This window comes from Lemur catta, chromosome 7, assembly GCF_020740605.2.
Source record: "Lemur catta isolate mLemCat1 chromosome 7, mLemCat1.pri, whole genome shotgun sequence".
NCBI lineage: Eukaryota > Metazoa > Chordata > Mammalia > Primates > Lemuridae > Lemur > Lemur catta.
In genome coordinates, this window is record NC_059134.1 from 19,228,448 (window position 1) to 19,252,877 (window position 24,430).

A 24,430-nucleotide genomic window follows, 5' to 3' on the forward strand; every position below is an offset into this window, starting at 1 on the left:
GGAGCAGATTTTAATAACTGAATCCTGCATTTTATGGGTCAGCTAGCATTTATCTGAGTAATTAACAAGGCTAGTTTCCTGCTGTGCTAAACCTTTCAAAATCACACAAAGCTTCACCTGTAAATTCCTAATCCCACTTCCACATCCTGGCGTGGAGCTTGGTGTTGTAGTCACATTGCATGGGTTTATCCTTCAGAGTGCAAAAGGAAAATCATTCTGCATTTCAGGGAACAAAGCACAAGACAAAAAAACAGAGGCAGGGAGAGAGAGAGATGTCATTGACACATCCCCTAAAGAAAAACCTCAAGCTGCCAACATCAGCTCTGCAGGGAAATGGGGACTGAAACCAAAGAGAGGGATTTCAAACCTATGTCAGCTGAAATCTAAATGCAGTCATTCCTCTGGACAACAGCTTGGGAGTTATTTTTATGTATCGGTGACTTTGAAAATGCAGTTTCAATCATGGTGTTATTTCTCTTGGACTTGGGGCAAAAGAACTCGAGTGGAACGCTGCCCATTACTATAGCAATCTTCGAGGGAGAGAGACAAACATGTCTCCTGTTTGGAGGTTTTTCTCTCCTTCTCATAACTGATCTTTTAAAATCCTGTATGTAGGGATTTCACAAACTGGCTATGAAAAAGGAAGCCTTGCTATCTCTTAATGTGCCATCAACTCATACTGTAAAAAGAGCAAAAAGTGTTTTAAAAACTAGTTTGACAATGGTGAACTAACACTTACTTCTTGTATTATTCTGTACAGAACTGGAGCCCATTCTCCTAAGTGCAGTATCACAAGAATGGAAAAACAAGCACCACATACACTCATCATCAAATTGGTACTAATTGATCAATACTTATGTGCATACAGTAGCAACATTCATCGGTGTCAGGCAGATGGGGGGGAGGAGAGGATGTGTATATTCATACCTAATGGGTGCAGTGCGTGCTGTCTGGGGGATGGCCATGCTTGTAGCTAGACTTGGGCAGTGCAAAGGCAATATATGTAACCAAAGTGTTTGTACCCCCATAATATTCTGAAATTAAAAGATATTAGAAAAAGAAACTAGTTTGACATTAACTAATTTATTTTACTTTATTTATTGATAGATGTCAGTACCTTTATATATGTCTTATCTCCCTAGCGTTTTAGAAGCCTGGGGAAAGGCAATAGCTCTGTAATAGATAGCGCCCATCAGACTATATGCAAATGAGGACTGGCCATTGGTCACCCCAGGAGGTGATACATTCATTCTCAAGTTGCCGCCATTGCTCAACTGATTTTTGGAACTTTGAGAGAGGAGAATTTTCTAGCTCTCTGCATATACTAAATTTACTTTAGAATTGGTTCATAAGTCACCCCAAAATCAGTTTTTTATACTTCATAATCATCACACTTCTTTTTTTAAAGAAAGCTTTATTGATGTATAATTTACATGTAATAAAATTCACCCATTTAAGTATACAATTCAATGATTTTTAGTAAAGTCATAGTTGCAAAACCATCACCACAATCCAGTCTTACAGTATCTTCATCACCTGTTCCCACCCTTAGCCCTGGGCAACCATTAGTCTGTTTTCTGTCTGCATAGATTTGCCTTTTTTGGATATTTCATTTAAGTGGAATCCTGTGGTATATGATCTTTCATGACTAGCTTATCTCACTTGGCATAATGTTTCCAAGGTTCATTCATGTTGTAGCATGTATCAGTACTTCATTCTTTTCCAGGGCTGAATAATATTCCATCTTATGGATATACCACATTTTGTATAGGGGGGATATTGTATATTGTATATTGAAGGATATTCAGGTAGTTTGGGACTATGATGAAAATCTACAGATGTTTTTGTGTGGGCTTCATTTTTTTTAAGTAAGAAATTATTAAATATATTCCTCATTTTTATCTTGTCTCTACTCTCAATAGCTTTGCAACATTGAGTATATTAAAAAGAAGGAACCATAGACTCTGAGGGTGATGCCTAAAAAGAAGATTTTTCTAAAAAATACTTTCTACACCGATAACACTATTGGACTAAGAATATTGTCTCTTGAAGTAATTGTTCTGAAGAATACAATAGTAATTTGACATATAAACTTAGATGTATTGGTTGCAAAATAGTTAATGTCATGTGTACACCTTAATTACACCACTCCTGTGAATCCACAACAGTTTAGCACAGTATTTTGCAGGTTAGAGCTGCTTGATAAATATTTGCTAATTGATTTTTCAAACGCCCATAGTGGTTCCCCTTGGAAAGTAAAATATCAAAAGTTTCAATGTGTAACAGCATTTTTCCATTTTGTGTAGACAGCCAAAGCCCTCTGAGAGAACACAGCAAGCTATCCGAAGAGCCCCGAGTCACAATTATCTATTGGGCAGCTGTATTGATCTTCCTTCAGCTCAAGAGGCTCCAGTCAAAGCAATTTCGCTGTAGGCTTGGAGGGGCAGGAAGCATTTGTTGTGGGCCAGTGGGAGCGTTTTGTCTGCCACTGCATTATGCCTCCATGAGAAACAGTCAGGGGAGGCCAGCTTGTCTCTGCAAGGCCCCCGCCCCTGCTGGCACATTTTCTTAGAAGGTTGGTTGGCCCGGATCCAACGCTGGCTAACTTCCTCTCAGTCGCTCCCTTGCAGGCTGTTCAAGCCTGTGTGGTCAGATTTGGGCTGTTAACTCAATGGATTCCGACCGCAAGGAAACTAGAACCGCCTGGTGGCCATGCTCGCTGACATTTTAGCCACCTCGTTGGCTCTGGGCAGGCACTAATGCATCTAGGCTTGTGGTCTGCGGGCTCTGAGGCAGTACTCAATGAAATCCCATCTTTAATTGAACAAATGAAGTGTCCTCCTCTGGGTTTTCCCGGTGCTCAAGAAAATAGTGGATCAGAAAGGCAGCCTATGTGTCTGCCCACTGCACATGCTCTGTGATCTGCACTCCTCTTCCCTGGGATGGCTGCCCAGGGCAGGAGAACGACAGCAACAAGGGCAGGAGAACCTTTCAGCCAGTTTCTATTGCCTCAATAGTCAGCTCTTTCCCCCTATCATGTGGTCGTATGTGGTTTCTGTTTTAAATTTCAAAGCACCTTTTTATACACCTATCAGCTCATGTTGTTAGCACAGGTTTTAGATTTATTATAAAATAAATTTAAATAATTATAATCCTTTTCCACCATGAAATATTAAATTTCATTCTTAGTAGATATCAATGAAAAAAATCAACATACTCAACATTTTGTGTCCTCATAACTCATTTATCCTTCTTTTAAAAAAACATATATGTTATTATTCATTAGCCAATTAAAGAACTTTTTTCTAGCATTGCTGCTGTCTTATCAACTCTATTCTTAGAATATTGTAGTGCTTTCTACTTTCCTTTTCCTTTGAACAATAATCCCCAGTGTCTTTCTTTGAATGTTTGGCTCACCCAATGTAGGGCACCTTTATTTTTGTTTTCCCAGCACCCTTCTCTTCTGGGAGGAGCACTCACCTTCCTCCCCCATCCGTGAGATCCACATGGCACTTTCCTCTTCTCACCCGAGTATGATTTCCTGGCCCACGGATAGGCAGTGACGCAAACGTGGCTAATTTGAGCCCTTTCTTGTATGTTTTTCCACCTGGAACTGAAGAGGAAGAGGGCTGTTTGCTCTCTGATGAAGGTATTATCTTACTTGCTTAATTAAGCAAGACCCAGATGGGTTTTGTCACTTGCAACCAAAAGCCTTGACTACCTTCTCCCTATAATCTTGGCCACAGTCTTTCCAGTCCTAGAACTTTATTACTAACTTTTTAATTAACAAAATTTTAAACATCCCATGATACTTTTGCTTCATCCTATTTCTTTCCTGTAATGATCATTTAGTGGCGCTGAGGGTCAACAGAAAGAAGGGATGAGAATAGGAAGGTATTTAGAAAACTGTGTCAGTATGGAACATTGCAAACAATTGGATGTTTACTAGGAGAAAAACAAGAACAGCCTAGGGGAAGGGGTGGTAGCTGTAAAGCTGTTTGCGATTATTTGTAAAGCTTTTATGTGGAGAGAGTTATTGTCTGTCATCTTGGAGTGCCATTAATTCCCATGGTCCGAATTATTTTTTTTTTTTTTTTTTGAGACAAGGTCTTGCTCTGTCACTCAGGCTAGAGTACAGTGCCACGGTCACAGCTCACAGGAACCTCAAAATCCCAGGCTCATGCAACCCTCCTGCCTCAGCCTCTCCAGTAGCTGGGACTACAGGTGCACACCACCGCACTAGGCTAATTTTTTTATTTTGTGTAGAGATGGAGTCTTGCTCTTGCTCAGGTTGGTCTCAAACTCGTGGCCTCAAGCGATCCTCCCACCTGAGCTTCCCAGAGTGCTGGGATTACAGGCATGAGCCTGGTTGGAATTTGTAGAGAGGCTGATTTCTGTCCTTTATAAAGAGAATATACTTTCTAATAACCAAGGTGTACCAAAAATGAAAAGGGCCTCCACTCAAAAAGTAGGATTCTTGGGGACTTAGAGAGTATTTTTTTAAGGACTCCTGGGTGACGGATATAACCTCAAAGATTTTAATTCTTCAGAGTCTGGGATGTTGAAATGGAGACGAAGGTGGAAATATTTCTGGTGGAGAGCTGAGGAACCTGGAACTCTGCCTAGGACTAGAATTAGGCTCTATCCGAGCTAGAAACAGGTTCAGATTCCGTATCCTACCATGTCGAGTGACTGGTCATTAACTCCCCTGATAGGATTCTTTCTGTGCTGCCTGTAATAATTTTTACTTGGTATAATAGAAAGGTAAGATACCTGGAAAAGGATACTTAAATTATATTTAAGTCATAGTCTTGTAAAATGGGGAACTTGGACTATCATAGCAGTCTCTGTATTTTCCTAATAGGGATCCTGGTGGGAGGATGGAGAAGGAATCCTAAAGGCTGGAGGGGTAAGAAGTTGCAATCTCCAGTGCAATACTTTCTAGCTGTCCCCAGCCAGTGGAATTGTCTTACGGCAGGAGAGGTGCACAGAGGGAGGGAATGATGGAGCATAATGGCATATATGCAGGACTGGTTACATGTCATAATTTGTAGGGCTCAGGGCAAAATAAAAATGCAGGGCTCCTTGTTTGAAATTAATAAGAATTTCAAGACTGCAACAGTACAGTATGGAACGAAGCACGGATCCTTCTAAGTGTGGAGCCCCAGGCAACTGCACTGGTCATGCTCTCATGAAGCCAGCTAGCTATAGCCCCTGTATCAGTTCAACCAATTTAAAACAATGGATTTGAGGTTCCTTGTCTAGATGATTTCAAAACTCTCCTTTGGCTATAATAGAGGATGCTTGAATCAATAAATCGATCCATATCTTCACTGATCATCTGTACACTAAAAAAATTTGTGATTCTATAAACAGTACAAGAAACAAACAAATGCCCAACAATTACTAAATGTCTCTGAATCCCCCAGAATTGCCATGATTATGGCTTTAATTCACTACGACAATCTATTTCCAAAGAGGCCTGCCAATTAAGGAGATTTGCCTGCACTGTTTAAACATACAATTTTAACCCCATTTGTCTTTACTCAGGATCAAATGCATCCACTTTCCCTCTCCTCTGGGACTGGTGTCAATGAACTACTTTTCTTCTCTCCTTCGTTCAGCGACTACTTACCACCCCTCATGTATATTGAGTGCACCACACTGTACTGAGAGGCACCGGGAGCCAGGCCCCAGCTAAGGACGGCAGGTGGGGCAAGGTGAACAGTCAGCTAAAGGCAGAGAATGTCATGAGCCCAGGCATAAAATTCAAAATCTCACATTGGGAAATGGCAAGGAATCCAGCGTGGCTAGAGTATAGGGTGTACATGCAGAAGCATGAAGGAGGTGAACGCGGAAAGAGAGCTTGGAGACCAATAGAGGATGGCCTGTGAATACCAGAGTTGTTTTCCCCTGGCCCTATAAACAAGAAGGAGTTTTTGAACAGAGAAGTGCCAAGATCAGAGCTGTCCTTTTAGGAATTTAATTTGTTGGTCCCACTCAGCCCTAAAAAGTGGTAGCAATTACAATTATCATGTTATTATGTAATAGTTTAAACATTATTTGTTTAGGTAGAAAAAGTAACCACAAACAATGTGCAATGCCATTTTCCCACAGCCTCCCCAGTATGGAGAATTATCAACTCTGATGGTCTACCACTCTGTTTATTTAGGTCTTCTTTGATTTCTCAGTGTGGATATGTTGCACATCATTCATTAAATTCATCCCCATAGATTCTTCTTCTCCTTGTTGTAAGCAATACTTTAAAAAAATAATTTCCAATTGTTTATTGCTAGTATGTAAAAATAGAATTGATTTTTAGGTTAAAATTATATTCCATGACTTTGTTAAATTCACTTATTTCTAGCAAGTTTAGGATTTGGAGGTAGATTTTTGAAAAATCATTCTCTAAATGCACTATAACATTGTCCATGAGTAAAGTACTTTTGTACCTTCCTTTCTAATCTGTAAGCTTTTTCTTTTCCTTGCCTTATTTCACTGGCTGGTACCAATAGAAATGTACAAGCAGACATCTTGCCTTGTTTCCAATCTTAGGGGAAACATTTGATCCTTTACCAAGTATGTTGGTAGTTATTATTTCCATTTATTTATTTTTTTTAATAGTTCTTATTTCTCTGTTGAGCTTCCCTCTTTGTTTCCTCCAGTTTCCTGAAGCTGCTGCAACATATTCCCACAAACTAAGAGGTTAAAAACAATAGGAAATTATCCTTTCATTGTCCGGGAGGTCAAAAGTTTGAAATCAGTATCACCGGATTGAAATTAAGGTGTCAGCTGGGCTGCACTTTCTCCAGAGGCTCTAGGTGAGAAGCTGTTCTGTGCTTTTTCTAGCTTCCGGTGCCTGCCAGAATTCCTTGGCTTGTGGCTGCATCACTCCGATCTTCAAGGCCAGCATCTTTAAATCCCTCTCTGCTCTGTCTTCATGTGGCGTTCTCGTGTGTGTGTATGTGTGTGTGTGTGTGTGTGTGTGTGTGTGTGTGTAACCTCTCTCTGCCTTCCTCTTTTAAGGATATATCTGATTGCATTTAGGGCCCACTCAGACAATACAGAATAAATTCCCCATCCCAAGATCCTTAATCACATCACAAAGACTTCACCATGTAAGATAACATTCACAGGTTCTAGGATTAGGATGAACATATCTTTAGGGGGGCCATTTTTCAGTCTACTATACTCACTATATCGATTTTTTTCTTTTTAAATTTTCTAAAATATTTGTAAGAACTTTTTAGGTCATTGCCTGCTGATTTCAACATTTGAGTCTTTTTCTATTAACCTTTTTTCCCCTTAAAGCTATGAGTTACATTTTTCTTCTTTTTCATATATCTAGTAATTTTTGACGGTCTATTGGACACTGTGAATGCTACATTTTTTACAAGTTAGATTTTGCTCTCATCTTGTAAATATTCTTGAGTTCTGTTCTGACAATTCATCTGTTGAATTACTTTGTCTCATTAAGACTTGTTTTGGGACTTAGAATGAATCTAGAGTAGTTCTTACTTTAGGGCAAGTAGTCTTACTCTTATGATTGCAAATGAACACAAGGGCTGTCCAACAAGGTCTCTTTACTCTAGCTAGTTGAAATTCCAACATCTCCCAACACTGTGCGACCTACAGATTATCTGAGGATCTCACTGATCCACTAGTACCTATTTTCTGTCAGGCCTATATTAGTCTTACATTGTACATTTCTAACTTGGTATTTGGCCAAAGACTCAAGGTTACCCTTGGCCAATTTCTGGAGCTCCTTCTCTGTGAGGCTCTCTACCCTCCAATGCTTTGCCCTACAAAACTCAGTCAGTGGCCCCCACCTTTAATCTCTGTTTCTTTTGTCTTTATTTTCTCTTTTTTTGTGCCACAATTTGGGAAGCATACACAGGCAGAAAGCTGTGGTAAATGTGGAGCCCACCTTGTATACTTTTATTCTTTAAAGGGTCAAACTACTCCTATATTTTTTGTCCAAAGCATGAAGTGTTGTTTCATGTATTTTGCCCAGCTTTATAATTGTAATATAAGAATAAATTCACTATCTGTTATTTAGTCATGGTCAAAATCAGAAGTCCAGTATTACTAATGTTTTAATGCCTGCCATTTACTGACTATTTGTATGGGAAACTAAACATTTTACATGCATTTTTCTCATGTAACTGTCATGTAACTGTATTTGACATGTACTATATTTCTCTCCCTATTTTAGATGGGTAAATGAAATCGGAGATGTTAAGTAATTTTACCAAGGTCACAGATTCTGTAAGTGAAATATTCAAGATTTGCATTCATCTCTATCTGTTTGAAGATTCCAAACTCTTAACCATTATATAGTAATGTAATCTCATAAAGACTGAATGAATTTACATTTGAAAAACATAAGACCCAAGACTGGAAAATAGTCAATAAATTAGTAAAGCAGGCCTTTTCCAGTAAAGTAACTACACAAGCTCTGTAAGGTAGGTGGCTGGTCATTTGCCTGTTTGAGTTCATGGCATTTCTCCATTTCTCTATTTTTCTCTTTGCTGTTCACTTTTGCAGGAAACTACTTTTTTCCCTACCAGGTTCCCTTACCCTGTGGATTCAAGAAATAATAAAGGAACTTCTTCAGGATGAAAGTAAGTAATTCAAGAGTACTTGAATTACCCAAAGAGTAATTCAAGTACATACAAAACAAAACAAAACAAAACAAGACAAAAACAAAAAGCAGCAGTAAAGATAATTATGTACTTTTAAAAGGCAGTGTACCTGTCTCTGTCTTCTTTTTGCTTTTCAGTGATTCAAAAAGCAATTGCATAAAATGATATGTATATAATTGTATTGTTGGGCCTATAGCATATAGAGATGTAATATATTTGACAGTAATAATACAAAGGGGGTGGATGGAATCAAAGCTGTATCAGAGTAAGTAAATGACACCAGATGGTATCCAGATCCACAGGAATAAAAGACGAGAACCAGAAACTGGAAATAAGGTTAATATAACAAACTCTATGAGTGTATACCTGATCTTCATTTTTAGATTTTTTTTAACCTACATAAAATTATATAAAGTAATAATTATAACAGTGTATTACTGGGTCTGTAACATACATAGATGTAATATGTATAATGATAATAGCACAAAAAGGAGGAAGAAGAAATAGGGTTATATGAGAGTAAGATTTCTGTATCTCACTAGAGTTAAGTTAGTGCAAATCTGAAGTAGTTTGGATAAGTTCTGATGTATATGAGATATGGCCATACATATACAAACACTAAGAAAATAACTCAAACAATATAGTGAAAATAATCATTAAAGGAACTAAAACGTTATACTAAAATACATTCACTGAATGCAAAGAAAGCAGTAAAGGAGGAATGGGGGACAAAAAAGACAAGAGGTGTATAGAAAAAAAGGTAAAAGTGCAGATATAAATCCAACTACATAATAACATTAAATATTAATGGATTAAACAATCCAATAAAAGGCGGAAATTGTCAGACTGGATTCAAACAACAATATCCATTGTATGCGTCTACAGGACAGACACAAGATTCAAAGATATAAGCAGGTTGAAAATAAAGGAATGAAAAATATATATATCATCCAAACAGCAACCATAAGAAAGCTGAAGTGGCTATATTCATATCAGACAAAATAGATTTCAAAACAAAACATGTTACTAGAGATAAAGAAGAACATTTTATAATGATGAGTGTTAATCCATCATGAAGATATAACAATTATAATTGCCTGACAACAGAGCCCCAAAGTACATGAAGTAAAAACTCAGAATTGAAAGGGGAAAGAGACAATTTAATAATAGTAACTGTAGACTTCTATATTCTACTTTCAAAAATGAATAGAACTAAATAGAAGATCAACAAGGGAATAGAAGACTTGAGCAATACTGTCAACCAAGCAGAACTAATGGATATCTATAAAATGCTCCACCCAGCGATAGCAGAATACAAATTCTTCTTGAAGCACAGTGAAATATAATCCAGGATAAGCCATAGGACATAAAATAAGCATCAATAGATTTTAAATAATTAAAGCAATAATCATAAAAAGTGCATTCTCTGACCACAATGGGATAAAATTAGTAATCAATGACAGAAAAATAATTGGGAAAGCCACAAAAATGTGGACATTAAACCACACACTCCAAATAACCAATGGGTCAAAGAAGAAATCTCAAGGGAAATTAGAAAATACTTTGAGGTGAATGAAAAAAACCCACAATATTACAAAACTTATGGGATGCAGCTAAATCAATGCTTAGAAGGAAATTTATAGCTGTAAAATACCTATATTAAAATAGAAGAATTATCTCAAATCAATAACTTTTTTCCACCTTAAGACACTGGAGAAAAAGAACAAACTAATCTTAAGGCAAGCAGAAGAAAGGAAATAATCAAGATTATAGAAGAAATTAATAGAGAATAGAAAAATAATAGAGAAAACATAACAAAATACCCAAAGTTGGTTTGTTGAAAAGATCGACAAAATTGACAGTTTAGTTAGACTTTAGACAACTTTAGCTAGACTGACCAGGGGTGATGATGGAAGAGTTCAAAATACTAAAAACTGGAATGAAAGAGGAGAATTATTTCTTATCTTGTAGAAATAAAAATGATTATAAGGAATACTGTGAACAACAAATTGGAAAACTTAAATAAAATAGATAAATTCCTAAAAAGATACAAACCACCAACAATAACTATAAAATAAATAGAAAATCTGCACAGACCTATAAGAAGTTAAGAGCTTGAACCAGTAATAAAAGAGAAAAACTTCCACAAAAGAGAAGTCCAGGTCCAGATGGATTCACTGGTGAATTCTACCAAACATTTTAAGATGAATTAACAATAATGCTTTACAAAGTCTTGCAAAATACAGAAGAGGAAGAAACTCTTCCTAACATGTTCTGTGAGGCCAGTTTTACCCCGATATCAAAACCAGACAAAGACATCATAACAAATGAAAACCATAGAACCATATCCATTATGAATATGATGCAAAATCCTTTAACAGAATACTAGCAAACCAAATCCACTATTATATAAAGTTACAAAACAGGACCAAGTGAGATTTGTCCCGGGAATGCAAGGTTGGTTTAACACATAAAAATTCATTGATGTAATAGTACACCATACCAATAAAATAAAGGACAAAAACCACATGATTATCTCAACTGACACTAAAAAAATTATTGACAACCTGCAACACCTCCACATGATAAAAAAAAAAAATCAGTAAATTAGGAATAAAAGAGTACTTCTTCAACCTGACAAGGACATCTATGAAATCTCAAAATTAATATCATATTTAATGATAAAAGATTAAAAGATTTTCTCTGCAGATCAGGAACAAGAGAAGGATATGTGCCCTCTCTACTTCTTTTTATCATTGTACTGGAAGTTTTAGCCAAGTCAATTAGGCAAAAAAATAAAATTTTAAAAGCATCTAGATTGGGTAGAAAGAAAAAAACTATCTCTTTGAGCAGATAGCATGATCTTGTATATAGGGAATCCTAAAAAATCAGAATACACACACAAAAAAACTATTAGTACTAATAAAAGAGTTTAGCAATGTTGCAGGACACAGGTTAATATGCCAAAATTAATTGTGTTTTTATACACTAGCGAAGAGCAATTAAAAAAACTAAGAAAACAATCTCATTTACAATAGCATTGAAAAGAATAAACCTCTTAAGAAAAAAATTAACAAAAGAAAAGCAAGACTTGTACACTGAAAATTATAAAACCATTGAAAATAAATTAAAGAAAATCTAAATAAATGGAAAGACATCCCATTTTAGGAGTTGGGAGACAATATTACTAAGATGACAATATTCCCCTCATTGATTTACAGATTCAACACAATCCCTGTCATAATCCCAGCTGGCTTCTTTACAGAAATTGCCAAACTGAACCTAAAATTCATATAGAAATGCAGGGGACTCAGAATAGCCAATACAATCTTAAAAAAGAAAAACAATCACCAGGAGCAGTGGTACACGCCTGTAATCCCTGCTGCTTGTGAGGTTGAGGTGGGAGGATTCCTTGAGTACAGAAGTTCAAGGCCATAGTGCACTATCACCGTACCTGTGATTAGTTGTTGCACTCCAGCCTGGACAATATGACAAGACCTTGTCTTTATTTAAGAAAACAAAAAAAGAAGAACAAAGTTGGAGGACTCACACTTCCCAATTTCAAAACTTACTACAAAGCTACACTAATCAAGATGGCGTGGTACTGAAATAAGGATAGTCACATAGATCAATGGAAAGAATTAGGGTCCAGAAATAAACCTTTACATAATTCAATTAAGAAAGAATAATCTTTTCAACCAACAGTGCTGGGACAATTAGATATCCACATGCAAAAGAAAAAAGTTGGTCCCCTTCCTCACACAATACACAAAAATTAACTCAAAAATGTACCATATACTTAATTGTAAGAGCTAAAACCATAGGTTTCTTAGAAGAAAATATAGGCATAAATCTTCATGACCTTGGATCAGACAAAGCCTTTTTAGGTATGACACCAAAAACACAAGCAATAGAGGAAAAACTAGATAAATTGGACTTTCTGAAATGAAAAACTTTTGTGCCTCAAAGGATATCATCAGGAAAGTGAAAAGCAACCCACAGGATGGGAGAAACACTTGCAAATCATATATCTGATAAGGAACTTGTATGTAGGATATAAATCTTACAAATCAATGATAAAAAGACAAATAACACAGTTACAAAATAGGCAGAGGATCTTAATGGATATTCCTCCAAAAAATATATATGAATAACCTGTAAGTACATGAAACGATGCTCATGTGGTTCCCCATCTGGGAATTACAAAGCAAAAGTGCAACGAGATACCACTTCACATCCACTAGAATAGCTATAATAAAAAAGTCAATAATAAGATGTGTTGACAAGGATTGTGGAAAAATGGGAACACTCATGAATTGTTAGTGGGAAGGAAAAATGGTGAAACCACTTTGGAAAACAGTCTGCAGTTTCACGAAAAGTTGAGAGTTACCATAAGACCCAGCAATTCCACTCCTAGATACATATTCAAGTGATATGAAAACATATATCTATACAAAAATGTGTATAAAAATGCTCATAGCAGCATTATTTGTAATAGCTAAAAAGTTCAAACAACCTAATGTCCATCAACTGATAAATGGATTTAAAAATTGGTATATCCATACAATGGGATATTATTCAGCTCTAAAATGGAATGCAGTACTAATTCATGCTGTAACATGGATAAACCTTAAAAACCTTATGCCATGTGAAAGAAGCCAGTCAAAAAAGACCACAGATTATATGATTCCATTTATATGACATGTCCAGAATAGGACACTCTATAGAGACAGAAAGTAGTTAGTGGTTTTGTAGGGCTGGGGGACTTGTGAGGGAATGGGAAATGACTGCAATAAGCACAGAATTTCTTCTGGGGGTGATGAAAACATTCTAAAATGTATTGTGGTGATGGTTGCACAACTCTGTGAATATACTAAAAATGATTGAATTGCATGCTTTAAATGGGTGAGTTTTATGTATGAATTATATCTCAATAAAGATGTTATGTGTGTTTTTAGGAAGACTTCAAGGATGAGTAGGAGTTGACTAGGCCAAGGTGGCTGCAAGGACGGGATGGGTAGTTGTCTTAGTTCCTTTGTGTTGCTCTAAAGGAAGACCCAAGGCTGGGCAATTTATAGAGAAAAGAGGTTCGTTCGGCTCACAGGTCTGCAGGCTGTACAGGAAGCATGGTGCCGGCACCTGCTCAGCTCTGATGAGAGCCTCAGGCTGCTTCCACTCACTGTGGAAGGCGAAGGGGAACTCACACGTGCAGAGATCACATAGTGAAAGAAAGCAAGAAGGAGAGTGGAGGAGGTGCCAGGCTCTGATAGAGAGGGAACTCACCCCCTTCCCTAGGAAGTGACTAATCTATTCATGAAGGCTCTGCCCCCATGACCCAAACACCTCCCATTAGGCCCCACCTCCAGCCCTGGGGATCAAATTTTAACATAAGATTTGGAGGAGGCAAACATCCAAATTATAGCATCAGTGTTCCATATAAGGCATTTCAAATGAAAGGATGCCCTTTCCCAACCACTATAGAAGCCCATTTTATAGTATCTCTACTAGTTATCTTAACCTCTACTTGACTGCTTCCAGTGAGTGACCCTTCCACAAATATTTATTGACATATATGATAGGCTCTGAAATTGCTGTAAACAAAGCAATTCGGGAATGCAGTGAGCTAGGTGCTATGATAGTGATATGTACAAATGCCAAGGGGAGGTCTATTCAAAAAAGAGCACCAAAGCCACTGTGTGGTTAGTGAAGGCTTCCCAGAGGAACTCAGGTTAAAGCCCAGATTTTAAAAATTATTCAAACAAAGGAAAGGAGGCAAGGACACAAGAAAAATTGTCATAGAGAAAAAGCATAAACAAAATCCCCTGTTTGCTGGGAACTACAAATCATTGAAAAAAGGCTGGAATGTAAGAGTGTAGAAGCAGGGAATTGACGAGAGATAGGGCAAGGGACATGAACAAAGGCCAGTTGATAAAAGCTATCTGTATTTGTTTCCTATTGCTGCTATAACAAATTACCACAAATTTAGTGGCTTAAAATAACACAAATTTGTTATCTTGACTGTTCTGAAGGTCAAAAGCCCAACATGAGACTTATAAGCCTAAAATGAAGGCATTGGTGAGGCCGTGTTCCTTCCGGAGGCTCCAGAGGAAAACACTTTTCTTGCCTCTCCCAAGTTTGAGAGATGCTGTCTGCATAGCTTGGCTTGTGGCATCCTCCTCCATCTTCAAGGCACATCACTCCAACCTCTACTTCCATCTCTTTTTCCAACTCCCACCATCCTGCCTCCCTCTTACAAGGACTTTTGCGATTACACTGAGCCCACTGGGATAATCCAGGATAATCTCCCTATCTCCAGACCCTTAATTTAGTCCACATTTGCAAGGTCCCATTTTCCACATAAGGCAGCCTATTCACAGATTCTGGGATTTGGGACATAGACATCTTTGGGGGAAGAGGGCATTATTCTTCCTACCACACCATTAACTTAAATGAGACAGGAAGTGATGGAAAGCTTTTAAGAAGAGCAGGTACACAATAAGGTTTGGGTTAACAAAATGTTATTTCAGACGTGGTCATGTGGCGGATGAGATGGAGAGAATGTGGGACGCGACTGTAGGCAGGGTACCACTTGGGGAGCTTCTCCAGCAATCTGGGCAAGAGCAGATAGTGGGCCAAAGCAAGGTAGCAACAGTAAGAATGGAGAGAAGGGACTAGGTGGGAAGTATTAAGGCAGCAAGTGGTTGAATGTAAGGGAAAGGGAGGGCTCCGTGGTGACCTCCTAAAGACCAGTCTTCGGAAGTATCTCTATTATTTAATACATAGATGACAACTAGCCTTATAAAGATCCAAACATGTGGCTTAACCAGATGGAAATTTTAACCAGATAGTCTACCCAGATAGAAAATTTCCTTCTTACTTAGTTCAAGACTGAGAAGATAGGTCTGTGATGTTGGAAACTCAAGCTCCTTCCGTCTTGTTGCTCTGCAATTTCTAGATTTGTCCACATGATCAAGGAAGATTCACCATGACCACATTCCAGGCTGGAGGGAGGAAGAGAGAAAGAAGAAGAGAACACACTTTTTGCCTTTTAAGGGAATGAACAACTGGTGGCACACATCATTTTTGTATATATCGCACTGTCTGAACCTAATTCCACAATCTGAACCCAGTTCCACAACCATAACAATGGAGAGCAGAAAATGCATCTTTAGTTGGACATCCAGGGGCCCAGCTTAAACATTTATTACCAAAAAGAAAAAAGAGAGAGAGAATGGATGCTGGAGAGACAGGAGCAGTGTCAACCACAGCTGTTATATAGACCCAGGTGGTAGAAACTTCTGTATTCACCAAACTGAGTCTGCTTCCCTGACACTCAGTGGTTGGTCCTACATTTGGAGTCAAACAACATAAATCTATTTCATTTTCTATGCAATAGCCCTTCAAATATTTGAAGACATTTGTAACTTCTCCCTAGGACTTTTCCAGGCTAAACATTTCAATTTGCTTCAATTATTTCTCATAAACGTGTGTTTTAGACTCTCAAGATCCCAGCCGATGCATTGTGTATACTCTGGTTCATTTTACTTTTCTTAAAAAGTAGAACCAGAATATGGTGCATCAGGCAACAGGAATAAAATAAGACTATGATCTTTCCTGTTTGGGAGCATATAGTTCAACTAATATAGCCTAAGACTGCATGCTAATGCCTGAATCATACCATTCACCCATGTGGAGTTTGAGATCAGTCAAAGAACAGCTCTTTCTCTCAGCTGTTTCTCTCTCTAGCTCAAGTTAGGTCTCCATCTGGCATGTATGCAATTCCTTTACAAGGTTAAATGCAACATGTGTGCATTTAACACTTTTACTTTTTTTTGTTTTTAAGAGACTGTGTCTCACTATGTTGCACAGGCTGGCCTCCAACTCATGGGCTCAAGCAATACTCCTGTCTCATCCTTCCGAGTAGCAGGATCACAGGCGTGAGCCACTATGCCTGGTTCTTTTAGTTTTTATTGTATTACTTTTAGCTTAAGGTTCTAGGATGTCAACAGGATTTTATCATCTAATCTATTGCCTATAACTTTCAGCATAGATTTAAAAAAAAAGAAGAAAATTAAAAGACCAAATAATTATCAACTCTAGGAAAAATGAAAAGTGGTACAACAAAGAAAACAATAATAGTATACTATAATTCTTAATTCCTTTAAGGGTATACACTACTCAGCACTACTAATAATACTGTTACTACTTAATTAAGAGTATACTACTCTTCATTCAGTAGTAGTGTGCTACTGGTATACTACTATTAATGAATAGTAATGAATGTTATTTATGTAGCTATAACAATGAAAGTACTAAATACAAACTAGCAAAAGTTGAGATGAGCAGTAATGAAAGAGATAGAAGAAGAGAAAGAGAGGAGCATAAGAGCATGAAATTCTCATCTTCCAAAATAGAAAGATGAATAGATGCCTGAAGCTGATGAACCCAGATATCATTTGTATAAGCAAATTATTTACAAGTACAGAAATAAACACCAGCAGAAACAGCTTAAAAATGGAAAGTGAATGCATCTGGGGAGTGCGGCTAGAGACAGGAGGCACATGAGCAGGGGACAACAGCTTTTTTGTCTTTCTCAGTTCCCGCTTTTTTACTATGTGCATTTATTACTTTGTGAAAATAAATATGAATTTAAAAAAGAAGCTCAGTTTAATCTGAGCTGCTCAATAAGCCCCAGAACCTGTTAATTACTTCTTATGTGTCATTAGCTAATATTTTCAAGATAGGAAGAGGAAAGATGGCATTTTCTATGCAATTTAACACTGCATTTGGTATGGAGTTATCACTTGTGTCAGGGAGATAAATTTAATCCCCCCTTTGGTGTCCTATTGTTATGAAGTGACAAAGTTAATGCAATTTATTCAGTACTCTTGCTCCATTATTAATGTGTCACTCAGAATAAATCTGTAATTCTATGAAATGACTTAATTTTTCTTCCTGGTTCTAAAATCACCATTTTTACCAGTTTGCTTTAAAAAATGAGGAATTGGATGGGAAGTTCAGATCTAATTCCTTAAAATGTTTTAGTTTCAGGGGTGTGGAGGGATGGGGGGGGGTAAAGCTTTCCTTGGTGAGAAAATTTTGTCATTTATTTCTCCTAAAAAGTGATATAAAATCCAGGTGATAGAACCCTTAGTGATCACCCAATCCAGCCTCTTCATTTGGCACCCAGTAAACTGAGGCCTTAAGCAAGGTTAGGATTATATCACTATTGTCACTTTGGATACAGCACCTAAAGTAACTAGCAGTTCTTTCAGTGACCCAATGATCCACTTTTCTAACTCTTCTATTCTATTTTGGTGCTTTGGATTTTGGCTCAGCTTGTAAGAGAGACTGGATCCTGTCCTGTGGTTTGCTCCCATATGCTTTGGGCGCCTAATTAATATTTATTCATTCAGCAAATATTTATTGGTTTCTCTAGTGTGTGCAAGACAGTGGATGGAACAGGAAGCCCAATTCTCCATTTCGGGAAAGAAAACCTAGGAGTTTCTATAAGACCTGGGACTCTCCACTGCCTGGCTGCCCTGTGCAGAGTACTCCGTGTGCCCAGGAAAATGTTGAGGCGTTCACAGCAATCTGTACCTGTTTGCCATGCCCCCGCAGAGCAGAGCAACTCTTCAGAAGAGCAATGGATGACTGTTCCCCAGATGGACTCCCCTTCATCTGAAGCAAAATTGCTGGAGTTTGTGTGGGAAGAAGAGGGTTTTGCACGAAGGACCAGACACGTGAAGGCCCATGTGTGCCCTCAGGATCTTTGTAGTTCTCTCTGTGTGCATGCAAATGGGCCAGGGCCAGCTGCCTGATGTCAAACCTCCCGTCATTTCAGTACGGAGCGGTGACAGGGAGGCACAAACGGTGATATGGACAAGAAGGCATTGGATAATGCGGAAAATTTAAAGTAACTCCTTTTCAGATCTCTTTCTTTTTGTTGTTATTACCATGATACTAGGGAAGCCTTGTGGAAAGAATACATACTTTGGAACCAGAAAAACCTGAGTTCAAACCTCAGCTTCCCACCTTAACCCAAATGACACTGCACGAATCACTTAAGGGCTGTGAGCTGCAGTTTCCCCTGCTATGAAACAGAAATGCATCTACCTGATGTGCTGCATAGAACGCTCCGGAAACACAGCAAGCCTCCACTCCATGGGAGCTATGAAATTTGTGTTTGTGGAACACCAGCAGGATTCAATGTAAAACTCGTACGCAGGGAAAATGTCATCAAGATCACTGGAAAAATTTTTTTCTGATCATTTTCCTAACTCTGTTGGTGAGCTCTTGCTCCTGAGCAACTTAGAGACTCAGCCCAGATTTCTGGCAGGGGCCTCTGTGTAGTCATTGCCGATCAGAAGTCATGTCTTATTTAATCATCTGTCCCCAGAGTTCTATCAACTGAGCAAGTGAACACCTCCATCAGCTGGGAACCAAGAGGGGGTCAATACTCTTTCTACCTGGGAAGTACTTTTTAATGGTCTCTAATTGGCATTTATCCGGAACCAGATTGGCGTACAGCATCGTTTAATGCCCATCTTTCAAGCAGGCTGCAGCCCACCCCCACCAGGGGAAGGGGCAGCAATACCCAGGAGGCAGGAAGGAAACCAAGGACTTTCCAGGCAGGAAGAGGAATGCAGACGGTTCTTGGAGGGAGGAAGAAAATTAAATATTTCAGCTGCGATCTGACCTGTCCAGTGCATGGACTATCGCAGGGCCATCACATTAAAACCTCTGCATAGAGATTAATATCAACACAGTAATCTGTACTCTTCTGGTCACTCGAGCAGTTATAACCCCACCTAATTATTCTTGGCTTTAACCCATATTTCTCCATGTTGAGCACAAGGATATCGTGAGAGCTTAATAAATACTGTTGAAGTCTCAAAACATTCTGTCAAGTATAGTTCTCTGGTCTAACTGAAAAATGTGTTAAGTAGGCTATAATTCTGTCTGCATAACTTAAACAAGATAGAAGTTTCTTTTTTCGTCATGCAAAAGTCCAAGCTGGTGTGGTGACTTTGCTCCAAGAAATTATCAGGGGTGTAGGCTCTTGTTGCTGGAGCACACCCAGGTACTGGCCTCATCTGCTAGGTCCAGAAGGGCTCCCTCGTTCACTTTTCAACAAACAGCATGTGCTTGCCTTTAAGAGCATGACTCAGAAGGAGAATAGTTCACTTCCGCCCATACCCACTGCAAGCACTTGGTCACATGTTTGAAACCTAGCTGGAAGCAAGGCTGGGAAACCAAGCTTCCATTTTGAATGAAATGGATGTTCATGTCTAATCCCAGGAACCTGTGAATATGTTACTTTACATGACAGAGGGACTTTGCAGATGCGATTAAATTAAGGATTTGGGGATGATGATATTATTCTGGATTGTCTGGATGGGCCCAACGTAATTACAAGCGTTATTCTTAGAGGGACACAGGTGAGTCAGAGCGAGAGAAGGCAAACAATGAAAGTGGTAGCGGGGAGGGGGGGTGTTTGAAGATGCTGTGTTGCCTACTTTGAAGATGGAAGAAGGGGCCATAAGACAAAGAAGACAGGTGACCTCTTTCTAGAAAAGGCAAGGATACCGATCTCTGGCCTCCAACAGAAAGGCAGCACTGCTGATTCATTTTAGACCTCTGGCCTCCGGAATCATAAAGTAATTAATTTGTGTTTTTCGAAGCCATAAAATTTGTGTTAAGTTTTTTACAACAGCAAGAGGAAACTAATACAGCATCTATTTGTTCTGCAAAATTTCTGTTACTTTGGAAAAGACAGAGAATAGATATTGGAGGATAATTGTCTCTACCATGACTTTTTTTTTTTTTTTTTTGGTAGTGATATTATGGCTATTCCTAAAGATCACCTCTTTTTTCTCAAGTTACCCAGAAACATTCCTTCTAAAAGCCCACGGTTTACCTTGTTTGGGCTCATTGCCAAACTCACAGGTCTGTAATTTTAGGAATCCTTTCTATTAATATTTCTGAAAATAATTTCAGCTTTCCAGTGCTGTTATTGTTCCTGATGTATCAGAGGCAACCAACTGGACTCCAAACATCTGAGTTACACGTTCTCTTGGCACTTGGGGGTGAACCTTGCACGGACTCAAGACTTAAGTGATTAAAGCATTGGGGTGTTCTAGCAGTTCCTTCATGCATCTTGGAACATGTATTCTCACCTGTGAATGGTTGTTCATTCACCCTTTTCAGTAGGATGATCCTCCTGCCACAGCCTCCCAGGTAGCTGGGACTACAGGCATGTGCCACCATGCCCGTCTAATTTTTTCTATTTTTAGTTGTTTGGCTAATTTCTTTCTATTTTTAGTAGAGACGGGGTCTCACTCTTGCTCAGGCTGGTCTCGAACTCCTGAGCTCAAGCAATCCTCCCGCCTCAGCCTCCCAGAGTGCTAGGATTACAGGTGTGAGGGATGCTCATTCTTCTTGAGACAATTCAGAAACAACATAGATGCCAGAGTTCTGCCTGCTTTGTGTCATCCATCAGGAGTATACCATCGGCATCCAGCAATAGACTTTGAAGTTCTGGCTTAAATTGCCTTTGATGTTACCAGATCACTTCCATAGGATTGCTGGAGACCGGAGCCATTCCTATTCTCTCTTGCCCACCCAGAAAAATGCAAGGGATTCAGACTCCTCCACAGGCTCCGTAGCAACTGTCTAATTGCCTTCCTAGAGAGATCACACATCCCCATTTCTGAGCCTCCATGCCCCTTAGGCCTCTGCTCCCCATACCAGCAATAGTTTCAGGGTAGCTAAGACTGATGCATCTGCTCAGTTTAGTTCACCCAGGACCACCACTCCTTCCAAGAGCATTCACTGTCAGAGGAACAGCCTGTGGGATGGCAGCCAGGATAATGGGGAAATGGAATAATTCTAAGGCTTAAAGTTCCCAAGAGATGAGAGTATTTTTTTTGTTTTGTTCTTCTCACCTGCTCTGTGTTCTCTCTGCCAAAACTTCCTCTGCCCCAGATTCGTTGGCAGTCAAGGCAGGAGCCAACTGCCTACCGAGGCGTCCTCATTAAAATGCGCTGCTCTTGCTAATTAGGAGCCAAGGTTCTCCCACGGTGGGCTTGGCCTGGATACTGCCACTATCTTCATAAATAGACTCTTTACTTTGCAAACGGTGCTGTCATACCCAGGCATTCCTGACCTGGCAAATGCTCTGTGCATTCTTAAGCGGCAGAGGGAATGTGTGTTAGCAAGAGAAGGCAGAGGCATTGTGCTGGAGCAGGGCTCTGTCCTGAGCTCACCCTGCTACGTCTGGGCAGCAGGCAGCCAACACAATGGCTGAATCTGCATGTACAACCACAATTGGAAGCAACATATGGCCCAGATTTTCTGGGAGATCTTATTTCCTGTCATTTTCATCTTTACTGTAAAGGCAACTTGTTAAATGCATAAAATGCATAAATATTTTTTTAAAAAGTGATCTAATTGTTTTACCTTTAAAAAGACTGCTCCTATCAATAAATTTATGAATCAGGGGAAGAAAATCAGATGAGTTCTTGGTTGCCCAAATATTCCCTTATGCAATCTCATCTCTGAGAATGGGTTTACTCCATTAATTTCCTTCACTTACAAAACTCTCTGCCATTTCTGCCTGTCTAATGCTAAACCTCCATTGCTAATACTTGCTCTTTCTCAAGACCTGTTCTGATTCCCTTAATGAAATGTAACCTCTCTCGTTTCTGCAATGTCAGAGTAGGTTCATCCCTTTTATGCCTCCTATGATTATTAACATTATAGCTACAACTTGTGAAGTGCTGGCTCTCCCAGGAGCCATCCTGAGCACTTTATACATATCTCTAATCTTTGCAATGTACTTGCAACTTAGATGTTATCCCCATTTTGTAGACTAGAAAACTGAGGTTCAGTGACATTGAGAAACTTATCCAAGATACCCCTTGGCAAGGAGAGGAGCGAGACTTGAAGCTCAGTGAACTTTATCCTCTTACTAGATTGCAGACTCCTAAAGGAAAGGTTCTGTCTCTGCCATCTCAGCATTTTCTTTCTGCCCCTAGATGCTCAAGAGTAATGAATCAAGGAAACACAGTCCTTGATCACAATCTAATTAGGGAGATAAGACATGTTGCCAAGAAAAATAGCTATCTCAGAAGGCAGTCTCACAGCGTAGTTGGTGCAAACAATATACCTTCTGCTGATGAACTCACATTCTGCAAAAGTTATTACTAAAAGGTTCCTATAGCCTGATTAGATAATAAGACAAGTTGTTAGCCCTCCCACTTATACCAGTGGTATAAGGAAGCACTTCTTAAACTTTAATATGCATATGAACCATCTGGGGATCTTGCCTGAAATGAAGACTCTGATGCAGGTCTAGAGTAGGACGCAAGGATGTGCATTTCTACCAAGTTCCCGAGTGATGCTACGGCCGCTGGTCTGCTGGCCACACTGCATAGCAAGGCTGTGAGAGACTATACTACAAACTGTATCACTGGGGCAACCTGGAAGAAAAAGATGCAGGAGGGTGGTTATGGAGATTAGAGGCCAGAAGTGATCAGAAATGGGAGGAAATAGAGCAGAACATTTCACTGCTTGCTCGTCTTTGGCACACAGACCTACATGCCTTCCCCTATTTTGTACCCTTTGCCTAGAAATCCTTTGCACATTGCTTTGCCTGATAAACTTGCATTCATCATTTAAGACAGCTCAGAAGTCGCTGTCAGTAAACTTTACTGAACCTCCAGGTTGGGCTGGGTGCTCCTCTCCTGTACGGTCATGATGGTCAGTGCACATTTCAGTTCTGTCTGTCTGCTTCTCTACGTGATCGTCCATTCCTTGAGTCAGGGACCGTATATTAATGATCTCACACATGATGGGTGCTCTTTAATAAGCTGAGCTTACAACAAGGACTGAGGGGTAGTGTAGGGTAGGTAACACTTTACCTCTACCCTCTTAGAGTTTTTTGGCTGGGCCTGAGTATTAAGTTGACATAAGGTAGATCAACAGGAGAAAAATATACAAATGCATTTAATACAAGGTTTACATGGAACAGGAGGCTTCATAAGGAAATGAAGACAGAGTTGAACACTTATATATTGGATTAGACAAAGAATAATAAATTATGAAAATGTGACAGGCAAAGGGACTTGGGCTAGGGTAGTTAATTGGATGGAGAAGTGTCTAGGAAGATAAATTTAGTCTAAAAAGGTTTGTACAGATTTCCCCCCACCTCAGCTTTCTGTCTTTGATGATGAGAATAATACTCTCCTTCTGGTGCAGGGAGGACATCTTTCACGTGGGAATATCATCTCCTGCTTTTAAGAAATAGAAGGAAGTTCAGTCAGAGTGATCTTCTTGCACCTACTGTTTTTAATCTCCCTTTAACTCAAAATAGTCAATATGCCAGAGCAGCACTTTGGGGTGGCATGTTAGTAAGAAGACAACTGTACAGTACCAAGGCAGGAAGGAAAGAAGCTAGGATAGCAAAGGAGTTCTACACAAGTCATCTATGGCCACAATCGTGCTATATAAGAAACAACCATGAAACCCAGTGGCTTAACTCAGTAAGCTTTCATTTAAGTCATGCCTGTGTGAGTCAGCTGGGTAGTTCTGATCCCAGATAGACACTCTCATGTCTCTGCACTCAGTTGGTAGTCAGCTGCAGGTTGGCTTTGCAGATCTTGGCTGGGCTGTCTCACATGTTCAGGGCCCTAGCCTGGGTCCATGTAGTCTCTCATCCTAATACTGGACATCCTAGCCCAGGCTTGAACTCATGTCCAAACAAGGTTCCAAGAGAGGGAATG